Here is a 17,858-nt window from a genome sequence, read left to right on the forward strand (position 1 = left end):
TTGAGCCCAATCGAACGCCAGGAAATGGTATCGTAATATGGTACTATATTAAGGTACCACTTTATATGCATCATAGTACCATCATATTACAATGTCACCGAAAATACGTAGTATCCCAAGTTTAAGCCCAATCGAATGCCATGTACGTAATATAGTACTATATTATGGTACCAGTTGATATGCTTCATGGTACCATAATAATGCAATGTCATCAAAAATACGCAAGTATATATCAAATATGAGCTCAATCGAACGCCAGGAAATGGTATTGAAATATGGTACTATATTAAGGTACCACTTTATATGCATTATAGTACCATCATATTACAATGTAACCGAAGATACGTAGTATAACAAGTTTAAGCCCAATCGAACGCCAGGAAATGGTATCGTAATATGGTACTATATTATGGTACCTCTTATTATGCTCCATGGTACCATAATATTACAATATCACCGAAGATACGTAGTATCCCAAATTTAAGCCCAATCGAATGCCATGTACATAATATGGTACTATATTATGGTACCAGATGATATGCATCATAGTACCATCATATTACAATGTCACCGAAAATACGTAGTATACCAAGTTTAAGCCCTATTGCCGCCATGTACCTAATATTGCTATATGGTACTATAGAAGGTACCACTTTATATGCTCCATGGTACCATGATATTACAATGTCACTGAAGATATAGTATACCAAGTTTAAGCCCAATCGAACGCCATGTATCGTAATATAGTACTATATTATGGTATCACTTGATATGCTTCTGAAAAAAATGGCGTCCAGTTGGCTGGAAAAGGACGATCGATGACATTTCCCATATAAATTTACATATAAAATGACAGTGATATTAATTTCATAGCTATCGCTAACGCCGTTTTCCCGATTATACAATATACACAATCGAACGTCAGGAAGTGGTATCATAATAGTAGAACAATACTTATTATATTGTCGCCGAATTACAATGAAAATTCAGGATTCAATTATACAATCAAACGTCAGGAAGTGATAGTAATTTAGCTCATAAGATTTAATTCCAACTAACATGGCAAACTGAAAAAACAGCTCTGATCTATTTTAATATGTTTAAATGATGTAGCAAATTTGAAGGTAGGCTTTATCAGGAGTATTACGATATGAATTACACATTGGCAACACTGCACAAAATTCTTTTAAATTTTGTTTGTAGAAAACTGTTTTCTTTTAAATTTATTGCCCTCTATTATGTACTAGCGAAACTAGCACATCAAAATATCTGATTTGGAGACAGACTTTTAAAGCCTGTCTCCTTTTGCTACCTACAATTTTATACATGTAACGAGGCTTCTGTTGCGTAGTTAGATATTCTGTGGTAGTAGGTATTAAAAAGTTTTGTGTTTAAATGGGGTTTGCCTTTAACAGTTAAAAAAATATATCGTAAAGTGTAACTTTCCGTGAGAATTCCTTATCTGATCATTGATCATGATCTGTCATCATGTTAACCTGATGTTTTGTATGTTATTTTGTTTTTTCGAGGTTTTTTTGCTTGCTTGTTTTTTTGCTTGCTTGTTTCGAGGTTTTTTTGCTTGCTTGATAGGTGCGATCGCATAATTATTATTGATAATGTTTTATTTAATGTTAACATTACTACTTTTTCAGTGAATCTTTAAATCTGTTGTTTTTTGTTAAGTTCGTTATTTAAACATAATATGTATGTAATACACTCATATTAACACTAATCATATTTTTACGTTTTTATTCATCATTTTCAATGCCCCCCCGGTTGCATCTTTGTAAAGGACTGTGAATTTTTTATTAAAAAATAGCAGACAAAGGTAAGAAAGGTAATGTCCATGCAGAAGTTTTTATTTCACAGGCTATTCTTTCTAGAAATTATACCATCCAGCCCTCCTATTTAATTATTAAAAGAAAGTGTGAAAGAGATATCAAGATATCTGTTAAAATATCATCCGGCCAGTCTAGGCCTGTTGTGAACCAGAAGGTCTGCTAAGTTGGATGTTGGATATAGAATGGAAGGAATATCATGGCCGAGAACAAGGCATAATTTTATGTCCCTTGATGTAGGGGGGTAGGTTTGTTTCTAATAAGCAGTAAAACCAAAAATTCTACTGTGAATCTTCATATTCTAGGCCTGTAAAGATAAATAATTCCTGGAGCCATCTCGAGGTATAGTACTCAAGTCGGAGCGAATCAATTGATAGCACGATGAAAAGAAATAATAGCCATCATAAAACTGTAAATATGTATATAACTAGTACAATGGTAGCTATTTAACGGTAAGTACAATGTAGCTAGATATTTAGTAGAATAGGGGTATTATAAATTAATACAAAATACAATAATTGGTCATTCTTTCCATTCCCATTTAATCGTTTTCCCATAAAAAAAGGAAAATTAAAATTAAGAGTGCCCTTAACCAAAAATAGTGAAATAAATGGAGATAGTCAAATTTTATATTAGCGTGTAAGACTTTGAATAAAAAGGTGTAAAAGGATTATAAATGCTGTATTTATATCCTTTAATATCATGATAATATAAAATTTCTGTAGGTATCTCCATTTATTTCACTGTTTTTGGTTAAAGGCGCTCTTAGTTTTAATTGCCTGTATAATAATAATTTAAATCACCCGCTCTTTCATAGTTCGTTCCTGTAGCCAACTAGAGGGCGCCAAAAGCGCAATCTCCCAACATTTTACCACGCGATTCACCGCTCTCTAAACTATTAACCTTCCCTATGGATGGGGCCTCGCTTTGGCGAGCGAGGCCCCAACTTCGTGGAGCCTCGCAATTTTGCTCGGAATTGAACGAATAGACGCGCGGCGTTGCCTTGTTTTGTGTGTACTTTCTTGAATAGTTTTAAATTATAGTTTTAAATTTTATCTATTGCTATAATCAGTCTTTCCGTTCTCCGCACTCCGCAGTTTACATATAATATTAGCTTATATAATTCCCGTGTTACAGTTTTGGTTACCGTACTCCTCCGAAACCTCCCTATATTCAGTAGGTCTGAGAATAGGTAGTTATATATTTTTTATACCCTTAAGTGATAAGGGTAGTCCACCCCCATTTTTTTATTTTGTGAAAAACAAATATTTTTATTTTTTTTTATTTGGCATTAAAAAATACAAACAACACTAAATTTTCACCGTTCTACCTTCATCCCCTATTTTTTAATAGGGGATGTTTTTTTAATTTTTTGTTACCATCTCCGAAACGGCTTGACCGATTTTGATAAAATTTTATATGTATATTCAGTACGTCTAAGAATAAGTTGTTATCTATTTTTATACCCTTAACTGATAAGGGTAGCCGAGAGGGTAACCCACCCTCATTTTTTTTTTAGTTTTTGAAAAGAAAAAAATGTTTTTTATTTTTTTATTTGGCATTAAGAAATACAAACAACCCTAAATTTTCACCGTTCTGCTACCATCCCCTATTTTTAATAAGGGTTGTTTTTTATTTTTTGTTGCCATCTCCGAAACGGCTTGGCCGATTTTGATGAAATTTTATATGTATATTGAATAGGTCTGAAAATAGGTTGTTATATATTTTCTATACCCTTAAGTGATAAGGGTAGCCCACCCCCATTTTTTTATTTAAAAAAAAAAAAATATTTTTATTTTTTTTATTTGGCATTAAAAAATACAAACAACCCTAAGTCTTCACCGTTCTACTATCATCCCCTATTTTTTAATAGGGGATGTTTTATTTTAATTTTTTGTTACCATCTCCGAAACGGCTTGATCGATTTTGATGAAATTTTATATGTATATTCAGTAGGTCTGTTTTTATACCCTTAAGTGATAAGTGTAGCCCACTCCCATTTTTTTTTATTTTTAAAAAAAAAATAATTTTTTTTATTTCGCATTAAAAAATACAAACAACCCTAAATTTTCACCGTTCTACCATCATCCCCTATTTTTTAACAGGGGTTGTTTTTTAAGTTTTTTCGTTACCATCTCCGAAACGGCTTGGCCGATTTTGATGACATTTTATTATGTATATAGGTCTGAAAATAGTTTGTTATCTATTTTTTATACCCTTAAGTGATAAGGGTAGTCCACCCCAATTTTTTTTATTTTTTGAAAAAAAAAATATTTTAATTTTTTTTATTTGGCCTTAAAAAATACAAGCAACTCTAAATTTTCACCGTTCTACCATAATCCCCTATTTTTAATAGGGGATGTTTTTTTTTAATTTTTTGTTACCATCTCCGAAACGGCTTGATCGATTTTGATGAAATTTTATATGTACATTTAGTAGGTCTGAGAATACGTTGTTATCTATTTTTATACCCTTAAGTGATAAGGGTAGCCCACCCCCATTTTTTTATTTAAAAAAAAAATATATTTTTATTTTTTTTATTTGGCATTAAAAAATACAAACAACCCTAAGTCTTCACCGTTCTACCATCATCCCCTATTTTTTAATAGGGGATGTTTTTTTTTAAATTTTTTGTTACCATCTCCGAAACGGCTTGATCGATTTTGATGAAATTTTTAAAAAATATTTAGTATTAAAAACTTTGATACCCTTGGAGAAATGAAGCCTTAAATTTTTTACTGCAATTTCACAAAATTGAAAATATTTCAAAAACGGTAAGGTTTAAGTATAATAAATCTTATCAAATTTACCTTTATTTTAATCGTAGAAACTAAAAATGTAATAATATACAGGGTGTTCCATTTAAAAAAATACAACTTTGATATTTTTTACTTATTTGGGACACTCTGTATCTTGTAAAATTATTTTTAAATTGTACCTCTAATAGTCCTTCATCGAACCCAAAACTTACAATTTGTAAAAATCTCATCGTTTAGCTACAATACTCCGTGTCGTATGTGGTGAACAACCCTGTATAAAACTTAAATTTACCTGCCAAGATTTGCTGGGGGTGGACAAACCTGTGGTGGGCTACTTGTTACTACATATATTTTTTTAAATATTCTTTCAAAAAATTTGCTAATTTAGGTGTATAATAATAGTTTCAGTGAGTAATTAATAAAAATTTAAAAATAAATAAAATAACACAAAGCTTCTAGAATTGTTTATTTTTTTGTGGAAAATTAGGATATTCTTATGATTGAAGGTAACAAATATTAAAAATTACATTATTCATTGAATCCATACGCAAGTGTGAAGGGGAATGGCTAGATTCATTATTATACCGCATGGTCGTAAAAAAACGACGTCCAGTTGGCTTGTAAATGACGATCGACGACATTCCCCATATAATTTTACATATAAAATGACAGTGATCTTCATTTCATAGCCATCGCTGACGCCGTCTTTATTCGATGTCGTTTTGTATAGTTTTTATGTCATTTTATATGTAGAATTATATGGGGAATATCATCGATCGTAATTTACAAGCCAACTGGACGTCGTTTTTTTTTCGATTATACGGTATAATAATGAATCTAGTCAATTCCCTTCACACTTGCTTACGGATTCAATGAATAATGTAATTTTTAATATTCATTTGTGAAATTGTCATTTCCAAACAAACAAGACGCCGTTTTTTTCGATCATACAGTATATATGTATATACACGTTTAAAACATATGTTATTACATAATTTTTTATTTAATTATACATTATACACACGTTAATAAATAAATAATTGTCTGGATAATCAGTCCACTATTGACTCTTAAATAAATTTTGCATTATCGACTTAGATATTCTAATATTATAAAGGTGAGACTATAAAATACAAAATTATATATGCATTACTCAAAAATGAACGATATATTAGTTTACATTTTAATAAATATTTTGTACCGTCTAGGTACAAGCTAATTTTTGATGCTACGCCATTGGAGAATTTCGCGTGGTGACAACTTGCCTCACTTTCAGCTGCCGTGTTACCTGTCCCCTCTCTTTCCTTGTCTAAGAGGCATCCTAAGGCTATAAAAACGTAACTATGAAAATAAAATTTTAGATTTTTAATTTTTTTGTACCTCCTAATAAAAATTACTTCTATTCCAATAAAAAATTAACTAGTATGATTATGTGTTATCTGTGCTAGTATTAGAAAACTGGAGTAAATACGGAGAATATTAATTCGTTCTCTAAGATGAGCACTACTAAGTAATTTTTTAAAATTCGACCCATAAGGGGGTGTAATTAGATAAAGGGGTGTAATTATACAAAAAAATATCTGTACCTACTAGGAGTATGAACTTTTGCACAGATGTGGTGCATTTGAACATTGATAAGCGATTTTTGGAAGTGTATAGCCTAAACCCGCGGTTACATTGGACGCGGGTCCGTGCGTTTTTTTATACGTGCGAGCTCTGACGGAATTTACTCGCACGACTATTTTATTTTAGTGGTTACATTAGATGCGCGTTCATGGTATGTGGCGTGTCGAGTTTGTCAGAACGGACGCCACTACTTTGATGCTGTCTGAGGATTTAATGTTAAAATAACATTAAACATTAACATAAAATAACTACTTATAAACAGAAGAAAATGTTAGATAAATTATTTATATGCAAGAAAAGGGGAAGAAAATGAACATGTAAAATATTTGGTGAATTAAAACAGCAACAGCCGAGAGGGTAGCCCACCCTCATTTTTTTTATTTTTTGAAAAGAAAAAAATGTTTTTATTTTTTTATTTGGCATTAAGAACAAACAACTCTAAATTTTCACCGTTCTGCTATCACCCCCTATTTTTAATAGGGGTTGTTTTTTATTTTTTATCTCCGAAACGACTTGGCCGATTTTGATGAAATTTTATATGTATATTGAGTAGGTCTGAAAATAGGTTCTTATCTATTTTTTATACCCTTAAGTGATAAGGGTAGCCCATCCCCATTTTTTTATTTTTAAAAAAAATATATTTTTTTTATTATAATCTATTATTTATACGAGGGTACACTAAAACACGAACAATTATTTTACTAAAAACGGGAATTATACAGATCGGGACAGGTAAACTCTGCGGGTTGGAGTTTAACGTGTAAGACAGTGATGTAGACAGCTTAATGGCAAATCAAATGTATTAAAAAGAGAAAAAAGTTGGGTGGGTATGGGTGGGTATATTTCTTCTGAGCGGTAATGCCGAATTTTGCATCAAAATTTCAAACTGCATAAGTAGACGTTTCAAGAAAATGTTTCATCAGGGTTGGATCTGCATTTTCGACAATTAGTTACTCTCATTTTACTACAACTGTAATAGATTACATTTAGCTTAGATATATTATCTTCATTTCAGTAGTATACATGAAAGTTTTTAACATAGTTTAGTTTATTCTAATTTATTTAAGGCTAAGATAATAGATTTATACCGGATCGACAAGAAGAAGTCTTGGGCAGGGCCGCGTTAAGGTGATTTGGCACCATTTATTTGGCCGCCCCCTTCAACTAATAAAATTCAAGTAAATTGTGTTATTCAACCTGCCGCCCTAGGCAGCTACCTATCTTGCCTAATGGATAAAGCGGCACTGGTCTTGGGTCAGCATTTACCGATGGAGGGGTAAACCGCTGGTGTATTTTGGTGTACAAGATGTTGACATTACTTGGTATTAGTTGGCATTTTTTTCCATTATACGTGGTATTAGTGTACAGAAATTTGTCAGCGGCTTACCCCTCGGCATTTACCTACATGTGTAGAAGTGAATCGCTATGGCGATGTTGTAAATCGGAGAGAAAAAATTCCAAAGTTTATTATATCCACTTAATCCGACGTTTTACTTCATGCGCTTGGGAAAATTCTTATTCTTCTCTCTTATATCGTATTGCACTGAACACATTGACTGTACTCTTCATACACACGACAATTACTGTCCTCCATTCACGCAGTTGTGCAGCTCTGAACTGTTCAAGAACGCGATAATCTCACTCCATCCAATTGAGTCATAAAGTTCATAACTGTTCCGCGCCATATGGAGGCATGAGGCTATCGCGCATAGCTCCTTTCAGAACCATTCTCGAGTAGCCCAGAGCGTAAAGCTCTGGAACTTGAAATTCGCGAATGGAGGACAGGAAATCGGCACCCAAAGCCGCGTGTACGTATAATTAAAGAGTTTATTTTTTTTTCTTTTTCTTAAACCTTTAGAAATTTATATATATATTTTTTTTCCTTTCTTGGGTATGAGTTTTTTTTATTAATTGAAAATGGAAACTTTTTTTTTATTATGCGACACATTCATCACATTCTTCTATATAGACTGGTGGTAGCAAGGCGGCTGTGGCTTCAAGAATAAAGTGCCTGAGAAAGCCCACCATGATGAGGCGAAACGTCGCATAATAAAAAAAAAAGTTTCCATTTTCAATTAATAAAAAAAACCTCATACCCAAGAAAGGGAAAAAATACGTATAATTAAATAAACTAACCATAAATACTATTGTCAATTTTCTGCAGACGGCTTATAAAACACGGCATAAATTTATTGTCAATTCAATTTGATAATTTCATTATATGTTCTTCAAATACCATTTCGGTATTCATACAAAACGGCTTTTTATTACATCTCTGCCGTACTTAACCATCAATAAGTATTTCTTACATGTTAGAATAGAGCAGGCCCAAAAATTAATAAATTTAAATTTATTTATCTCTACTCATCCAAAATTTTTTCTACAAATAATTTAATTAATAAATATATTGTTAAGGTCAAGGTGGGTATTACTGGTTGCATAACCGCAACGTGCATTGAGGAACCTGGCGAATTCGACAGAAAGTAAAAGAAAATTACAGAATTCTTTAGAAAATTCCAGAAACCATCGCCAGGGGGATATAAGGCCCGCGCTTTGACAGTTGGACCAGTCTGAAGATAGTCTGAAGCCTGAAGTTTGATAATACCGCGAAATACCGTTAGAGTAATAGTAGTTGCATAAATTGTGTTGTAAATAGTATAAGTTGTGTGTACAGAGTGAGACAAATAAATTCGTTAAGTATTTTATCGTGAGTTTAAATAGTGGACCCACGGAATTCGTAACAATATAATTTAAAAAACATAATAAATTAATAAATATACAATTTAAAAAATAAACCTAAAAATAAATATAATTTAGAAATCTGCTATTTTTTATGTCTAGATCCGCCTCTGATCTACAGAGAAGAGGATATAATAATATACCTAACCCTACTTATTTTTATTTATCGGTGAAAAGTTAAATTTGGATTTAAATGATACACTCCCTTGTACACAATACATGAATGCACCATATTTTCAAATTAATGTCCACAGAAGTCCACAAAATAACGCAAAAATACTATAATACTGCAAATAAAGAATATGGAACTTGATCGGCGGCATAGCAACATCGCAACAGGAGAATCTAGGAATTTTCATTCATCCTCAAAATCCGTTGTACTACGCCGGCATATTTCTAAAACTGACGTTACCAAACTGCCTTTTATTATTAAAAGAAACACGATCATGATATTTTTATTCCATTATAAAATTTAAAATAGTTAAGCATTAATTGAAAAAATTGACGTTAGCAAATTAATGTACTTGATATATTATAGAAATATAACGAACGTTTAGGGGAAGTGATACGACGAGCAAGCCTCTGCGAGAGGGGGCGGGGCTTTAAGACGTTTGTGTGGGAGCTACTAGTAATAGAATAGAATAGAAAATAGAATCAGTATCAGTCAGATGTCGTTGTGGTGATTATTAATCGCATTTTTCAGTTAATAATATGTTTTACGATCATGTTACTCCCTGTTGTATTTAATGCAACAGTGCTTTAAACTTAGTTAAATTAAGCCTTAAGCCTAAAATTGAAATAAAAAACAAGTATTCTAAAAAAAAGTAAACTCATAAACATTTTTAAAAATAAATAAAAAGGATTTCTTATAATAAATAAACTATAAACAAAATTAAAAATAACTATGAACAAAATTTATTTAAACAAATGTTCAAAAACATTTCCCTGTTGGGCTTCGCAGTACCCGAGCCGATTATAAAACTCCGTCCTAACATTCGATAGTACTTCCGGTGTTATGGAGTTAGTACTATCAAATATTTTGGCCCTTAATTCAACTAAATTTGCAGGTCTCTCATGTGGATACCTATAAATTTGTTGCTTTAAGTGACCCCAGAAAAAAAAGTCCAGAGGGGTCAAATCCGGTGATCTTGCCGGCCATGGTATGTTGCCTCTTCCACAAATAAGCCGTTCAGGAAAAGTCCTTGTCAGGAATTCCTGAACTGGTCTTGCATTGTGAGCAGGACAGCCATCCTGCTGAAACCAAATTTCATCAAAATTGACATTAAGGGTCCGCACAGCTGGTATAATTTGATTCTGCAAGTATTTTGCAGCATTTAAATACCCATCGATCACAAAAGGCCCAACAATATGGTCACCCAAAATACCGGCCCACATATTAATGTTTTTGGGATATTGGGTACGTAATGGCACAGTCAGATGTTTATTTTCCCGTGACCAATATCTAACGGCTGAAGGATTGTGATGACCATGAAGAGAAAACGATGATTCGTCTGTAAATAAAATGTTTTTTAAAAATTGTTCGTTTTCATCAATTTTCTGCCTCATGGTCTCACAAAACTCCATTCGTGCAATACAGTCACGTGGGAAAATTTCTTGGGTGCTTTTAATTTTGTACGATTTGTAACCATGTTTTTTCAAAACATACCGAACTGTGCAGTCCGGAACGTCAATTTAACGGAACGGCTGCTGGAGCATGGTTCACTTGCTTCTACAAAGGCACATACATTTTGATCCCTCTCGACTCTTTCTTCAGGAATAGGACGGGGTTCTTGATCCTCGTGGTAGTATTTACCACACTGGTTAATGCAGCCAGATTGCTTAAAACGATTAAAAATATTAAAAATCCCTTGGCGCGATGGGACCTGTTGACCCGGGTACGGAAATATAAATTGCCCAATAACTTCCTCGGCACTTTCAGCTTTGCTGTACCATATCACAATATTTATTTTTTGCTCACGAGAATATATTTTTTAAAAAATAACTATTAAATACTTCTAAGGCAAAAGGCTATGTGAGAATGTGGAAATGAACATGGAATATGGAGAAGAGGAATGAGCTAGAACTAGAGTGGGAGGTGGGAGATCCAGTTAGTGGGGACAGTAAACACGACAGACAGTGTTGCCATTCTATTAAATAGAATTATGTTGGCTTATCCCAAATCCCGAGAGAGAGAGAGAGAGAGAGAGAGAGAGATCAAATAAAACACAAATAAAATAATTAATTAATAATTATTTAATATTAAAAAATATACCGGGTGCGTCTCAAAAGTGGCTCACCCCCATAACTTTTTTATTTTTTCAGTTAAAAAGAGATTTGGTATGTTAGTATATGACATAAATTAGGATTGATTGACGTATTCAATTGTTTTTGGTCACTTCCTATTTCACCGGAAATGACTACAACTTTGGATTTTTAAATGGCACCCTCGGTATTTTTTTACTTTATTCGATAGCAAATGACATTTTGAATAGAATGACATATCATATGTCAACTTTTGACATTTTCGCATATGGTTTATTTGAAATTATAACTTGCGGTTTGTAACGAAAATTTTACTCAAAATACCTTAATACGAATAAGTATGTGGTATCAAATTATTCGTAAAGAAATGCTTTTTCCAAATATGCTAATGAGCCACCCTCGTTCCATTTGAAATAATTGAGATATGATTAAAAATACGATTTGAGCGTTTTCTAACTAGCCAGGACAAGACACTAAAAACATTAGACGATCAAATCTATTTTTTCCAAGGCTCCTTGATTAAGAATTAGTGTTTTTAACATAGCCATGGCACTCTAGATTAAATTTTAAAATACTATATTTATATATATATATATATATATATATATATATATATATATATATATATATATATATATATATATATATATATATATATATATATATATAGTATAAGTATAGATTTTTTATTAAGCGAGATGTCAAAAGTTGACATATAACATAGATTTAGGAAGAACAGATATCACATTTTGCATTTTAACCCGATCAAACAATGGGAGGTTGACTACGTACTGTAAAAACCAACTGAGATAGAGAAGGCGACATTGCCACATCTCAAATTTGCGCCTATCTACTTAGTTTGATTTGCAGAAAAGGTGACTTTAAAACCTTCACCGGATATCAATAAATCTCAATTTCTTAATTAAATTAATAGTTTATTTTTAAAGAAGCATGCGTAATAATATGTTATTAACCAGAGGATATATGCGTTACTATTAAAGGACATGTTTACTGTTTAATGTGCTGAAACGTCTAGAACTATTGGCAACGTCGCTGCTAGTCTTCCAGAATGAAATGAGCCCCGTCCGTCCCACCACCCCTCGCGACGGCCCTTGGTCCGTTATAGCGTACGTTTAGCTTACGGTGTGTTTGAAGTCGGAATCAAGTCCGAAGTGAACTTTTCAGTGTTTTTCAGTAGTTTTTGCTTTTGTTTAACGTACTTTTGAATCTGCGAATTTTCAATATGGTACGACAGTGTCAAATGTGTGGAAAAATAAGCTCAAATTACCCGAATTTGTCTTTTCACAGGTAGGTATTGTTTCCGCCGCGCCGTAATCGCCGTACATAGGCGTCCCACAAGGGAGCCGCCTCTCACAATTAAAATAATTTCTAATTATATTTGTTGAATTTTGAGCTATTAAAACAAGAACGTAGTAGCCGGTAATTGAATTATAATTCGTCTCAATTACTACTTAACTGTTGTAGATCATAACAAATTTGAATATAAACGTTGCATAAGCCAGAAAGTGACATTTTTTTTCTTAAAATTGCGTCATATTTTGGTCATTATATACGATATTCTAAAGGAATTTTGCTCAATAAATAAACAAAGATGTTTACCCGCCCTTTTTTACATTTTATTGCATTATTATATCTGCCCCTTCGGCCTCGTTTAAACAATTTTTTACCATCGTACAAATACCTCTTCCTAGAGTTATTTGTACGGTGTGTTTACCTTTTTTTAGAATGGGACGAACTGTAAATAATTCTTAGGCTACTAGTTTTATAGATACCTATATACAGAGTGACCCAGGCCTCCAAAAAAGCTTTTTACCTATTACGTTTTAGGTTTGTAATTTTTATTTCAATTTTTTACATAAGATGGGGGCCATTGTAACGCACATTTTCAAAATATTTTTGTCAACATACAGGGTGATTCAAACCGCAATACATATGCTTATATACAGTTCATGAAGATTGGGACATTTAACTAAAATTTGATTGTCTGATGAAGCTACCTTTAAAAGTAATGGATTTGTAAATAAACGTAATATTCATTATTATGCGACAGAAATCCCATACTGTAGCACACAGATTTGATACTTTTAATGATAAATACCTTCTATTGAGAGACTAAAAGGTAATTGCCTCGTATCAGAGCCATCATAATACAAGAAGAAGACCGAAAGTCAAATCTTGTCCTATTTTTTCAAAAAAACACAATTTTCTCATTAAATATTGATTTTAGGTATAGGAAGTTATTAATAATACAAGATTAAACAACTATTACCTAGTACTTTACAGGAAGCTATCGATTGCGAACTAACTAAATCGTTACTAATTACTAATTTTAAAAAGTTCTTTTTAAGATCAAAAAAGGTAAAACTAAAACCTAAATTATCATTTGAGATTAAACGGGAAGTTTTAAATAATGTTGCCTATTCTAAACAAGAAATATTTATTTATAAGTTTTATAACATCTCTAATTAAATTTGGACGAAAATAATATTTCTGTTTGCTGTAGGTAATTTTCTCAGGGAAAATACGTAAATAAAAATGACTTTTTAAGTCAAAAAAAGTCAAAAGGACAAGTTATTCCAAAAAAGGACTGTCCTTTTCAAAAAGGACAGGTGGCAACCCTACCTATTTCTGGAATGGAAATTTAATGGCAAATCTACAACTTTAGTTTGAAAATATGTTCCGGCCACCTATGTTTACAAAAATGTCTAAAATGTGCTTTACCATTGCCTCCATATTCTGAAAATAAAATTGAAAGAAAAGTCACCAACCACAAACCTAATATAGAACTGTTTCGGAAGCCTGAGTCACCCTGTAAATATTCAAAAGTAACTGAAAGTTTATATAGAATTAACTGAAAGTTTAAATTGAAAATCGACGTTGGAGTGATTTTCGAAAACTACCTACTAATGTTTCATCATAAGTATATGTGGGATATTAATTATATTATTATATTAGACCTTATAATAAAACTTACCTGACGAAAAAGTGTTAATGTAGTATATTAATATGGAGTAAACATTTTACTAATTACTTTACTTTTACTTTACTAATTAAATTCGTTCCAAAAAACGATACGCCACTGGCTATTAGAACAATCGAAATGCGCCTAGTTGCCGGGGTCGGAAATTTTAGACTTCTCTGTCTCTTCTGTCCTTGTTTGACACATTGGAATGTTTGATACACCACCAACGAGTATTTATGAATGAGATGTTCGGTCTATATTTATAATGTCTTTGACATATAATATGTCATTCTATTAAGAATGTCATTTTCTATCGAATAAGGTAAAAAAATTCCGAGGGTGCCATTAAAAAATCAAATTTTGTAGTCATTTCCGGTGAAACAGGAAGTGACCAAAAACAATTGAATACCTACGTTAATCAATCCTAATTTTTGTCATATACTAACATACCAAATCTTTTATCTCAAAAAATAACAAAGTTATAGGGGTGAGCCGCTTTTGAGACCGCACCCGGTATATTAAATTAAATAATATTTATATATTTATATAAACATATAAAACTATAAGAAGTAGGGATAGCAGTCACTTTTTACTTTTGTACAAATTTTGATCAGTGATATCTAAAATTAATTTCACTTCAATGGGAAAGCTGTAGCAACTCTCAACTCTTTTTTTATATTAATATATTTTTTAGACAGGAAAAGCACTAAAATATTTGTCCGTATTTAGTTTGTTTCTTAACTTAGATTTTGTTTTTGTTTACATTTTTTGGGGAGAAATGCGGGTTCAACTTTAGCAGATGAATGAAACAAAATATTTTCTAAAGATATCATCTTCGGCATGTCACCAATACCGCGCCTAATGAGGAGTAATAAGGATTTGTGGGAATATCTCTGTAACTCTGCAAGTAGACAGATTCCAACGCGGTGGTCGCTTAATTTTTAGTCCAAATATGTCAAATTTTTAAAAGTGCTTGTATTGTAAAGACTGAAGATGCAGTGGATCATATCGATAGATTTTTATTTAAATCGGTAGATCGGTTCCGTAGTTTACACGGAACTCGGTAGATGTGGCAACTCTGTGATGGACTGCGAGATTGGGCCTTGCGGGGGCGCGGGAAGGGAATTAAAATAATGGCGATAAAAGGCAGGTGGATGAGTATCATGAGTGGATGGGAGGCGGTGGCATTTGCAAAATTTGTTATCTTATTGGAGTTTGTCTAACTCGACAATCGTAGTGGAAGTGGAAACGGGGAAGTTGTTATCCATCTCTGTTTAAGCTTAGACTTTTATAGGCGTTTTATTCCAATGCATGTAATTCGTATGCCTAGATTCAACATTACCGGACTTGTAGACATAGAGGGTTACAAACAGCATTAAAAAAGCTAAAGATAAGTAAAACTTTATACTGATAAGTTTTCTGCACCAATATTAGACAAAATAGGTAGTAGGTATATTTCATATTATAACATTATGATAATATAATACGATACTCACAACCGTTAGATACTTCTCGAATCTTCGAATGAATCATTACGGTGTCTATGCGATGTTAAGGTCATCCGAAGGCGGGCCATATTGTTAGGTTAGGTCCACACCGGTCCGCAACAATTCGTTGTTGGCTTATTGACAGCGTATTATTGATTTTTTTTTCATCTGGTAATAAATGACTGATATTTATATGGTTGCATGTTTACGTAGGTTTTTAACTATAGTATACAGGGTTAATCAACGATAGAATAAAGTTAATTATTTCATATTTTGTTTTGAGAATTCTGACAAAATGTTAAATAGAAAAATTTTAGGGAAGGTTAAGGTACAAAATATAAGATTTTTTTTGTATACACAATGTGTCAAAAAAGTGTGACGGATATAGCATTTATTGCGTTGTTGACAAAGATATTGTTACGGATTCCGTGGGTCCACTATATAAACTCACGATAAAATACTTAACGAATTTATTTGTCTCACTCTGTACACACAACTTATACTATTTACAACACAATTTATGCAACTACTATTACTCTAACGGTATTTCGCGGTATTATCAAATTTCAGACTTCAGACCAAATACGTTCAAATAAAATATACGGAGGGTACCGCTTAAATTCCTGTCCCGATGTTGAAGGATGGCTATAGAATGTCAATGCATTTCCTACATAAGTCTATCCTTGTTCGGGAGGAGGTTTTCTGCGCTTGCTCGATCTGTAAGCACTTTGATTGGACAGTTCCAAATCATATGATATGTTTTGTTTTGGTTTAATTTTTATTTATTTTAAGTTGAGGTTAAAGACGTTCTAATAATTGAATGTGAATTGAATTAAATCTTTCGAAAAATTGGAAGCTTTTTGTTAAATATTCTGAAATCAAATAAGTTTGATAATGTAACATTATGCGCATATTTATCAATTGAGATATTTTAATCGTATCCAACATGTTATGGCAAAACACTTTTTCGACCAAAAGTTTTCAGATATCTTCGATTTAGTTATTTTCGAATGTTTATTTTGTTTATATCTATTACAAACTCAAGGAGCAACAGTTTTTTACAAGTAGTGTTAATTTTGATGCTGGTGCAATACTTCTACTCGTTAAAATAAGTTTATTATAAATATTACAGACATTTAAAAAAATAGGCTATGGAATAGGTATATAAAAATTATTTTATATCTGTCTCACAATGGGGGGCTCCTAGTAGCGTAATAGGTATCTGCAGTGCGATTCTGTAAACATTTCCCTGTCTAGTGACTCATCAATCGTATACAAATAGCATAGGCTCGATAGGAAATTTCTTGCTACAGAGCTTACAGAATCCCATTGCTGATTTCTAAAATTCTTTTTCTAGATAGGCTTCCCGCATCGTAAAAACTCCTATTTTATGGTATGTAATTAGTATTCTGAAGGTATTAAAATATTTTAATATCAATATAGTTTTTTCACTGAAACTCGAGTTAAATCTTAATATACATTATTCATATTGTCGTTTTAGAGATTGTGCTTTTATACTTACTATTATGAAAATTTACTGAATAAAATATATAGTTGCAATCCTTTTACTGAACTCCTTAATTTCTTGTTTTATGAGGGGATAATTTTTGCTTATTTAGGTACTAATTTTAATCAGACCATTTTTTAATGAACTCATTTATATTTATATCATATCGTTCTAAGTAGACTTTGTTGTGTTAGACAATTATTATTAAATAAAACGAATGAAAAAAAGTGACAGGTACGATATTTTTTTTTTAAATTCAAAAAATAATTTAGTAAAACCACAATTATTAAGAAATTGTCTTAAAAACTTCGTAGTACAAATTGCATATCTATTTCACTTTTTTTAAAATTCAAAAAATAATTTAGTAAAACCTCAATTAAGGAACTGTCTTAAGAACTTAGTATTACAAATTGCATATCTATTTCACTCGACTTAAAAATTGCAGCAAAACAAAGTATAACAGTACATTTTTTACTGTCTATTGTTTCTTTTACTGCCCATGTATTTATGATCAATAATCAACATCAGTCCTGGTTTAAAATGAAACAAAAGTAATTCTTTATTATTAACATATTTTTTATTAAACAAATATAACTAAAAGTATGTACATATTAAGTTTATACATAAATCAAGCTAGATACAAAAAATATAATTATT

The 17,858-nt window shown here is 31.9% G+C and overlaps 1 protein-coding gene and 1 long non-coding RNA gene across 2 annotated transcripts in view; one reads left to right on the forward strand and one right to left on the reverse strand.

Moving 5' to 3' along the window:
• LOC115878609 (XK-related protein 6-like) overlaps nt 1–17,858 on the reverse strand; it is a 265,525-nt gene that overhangs the window by 186,111 nt on the left and 61,556 nt on the right. The gene's annotated exons all lie outside the window — the stretch shown is intronic.
• LOC115878617 lies at nt 1,984–2,226 on the forward strand. The gene is made up of 2 exons (XR_004049570.1): nt 1,984–2,082; nt 2,144–2,226. It is a non-coding gene; the product is annotated as an uncharacterized LOC115878617 (long non-coding RNA).

The sequence above is a fragment of the Sitophilus oryzae genome, unplaced genomic scaffold (genome assembly GCF_002938485.1).
Source record: "Sitophilus oryzae breed Bouriz unplaced genomic scaffold, Soryzae_2.0 scaffold_151_pilon_pilon, whole genome shotgun sequence".
Classification (NCBI taxonomy): Eukaryota; Metazoa; Arthropoda; class Insecta; order Coleoptera; family Curculionidae; genus Sitophilus; species Sitophilus oryzae.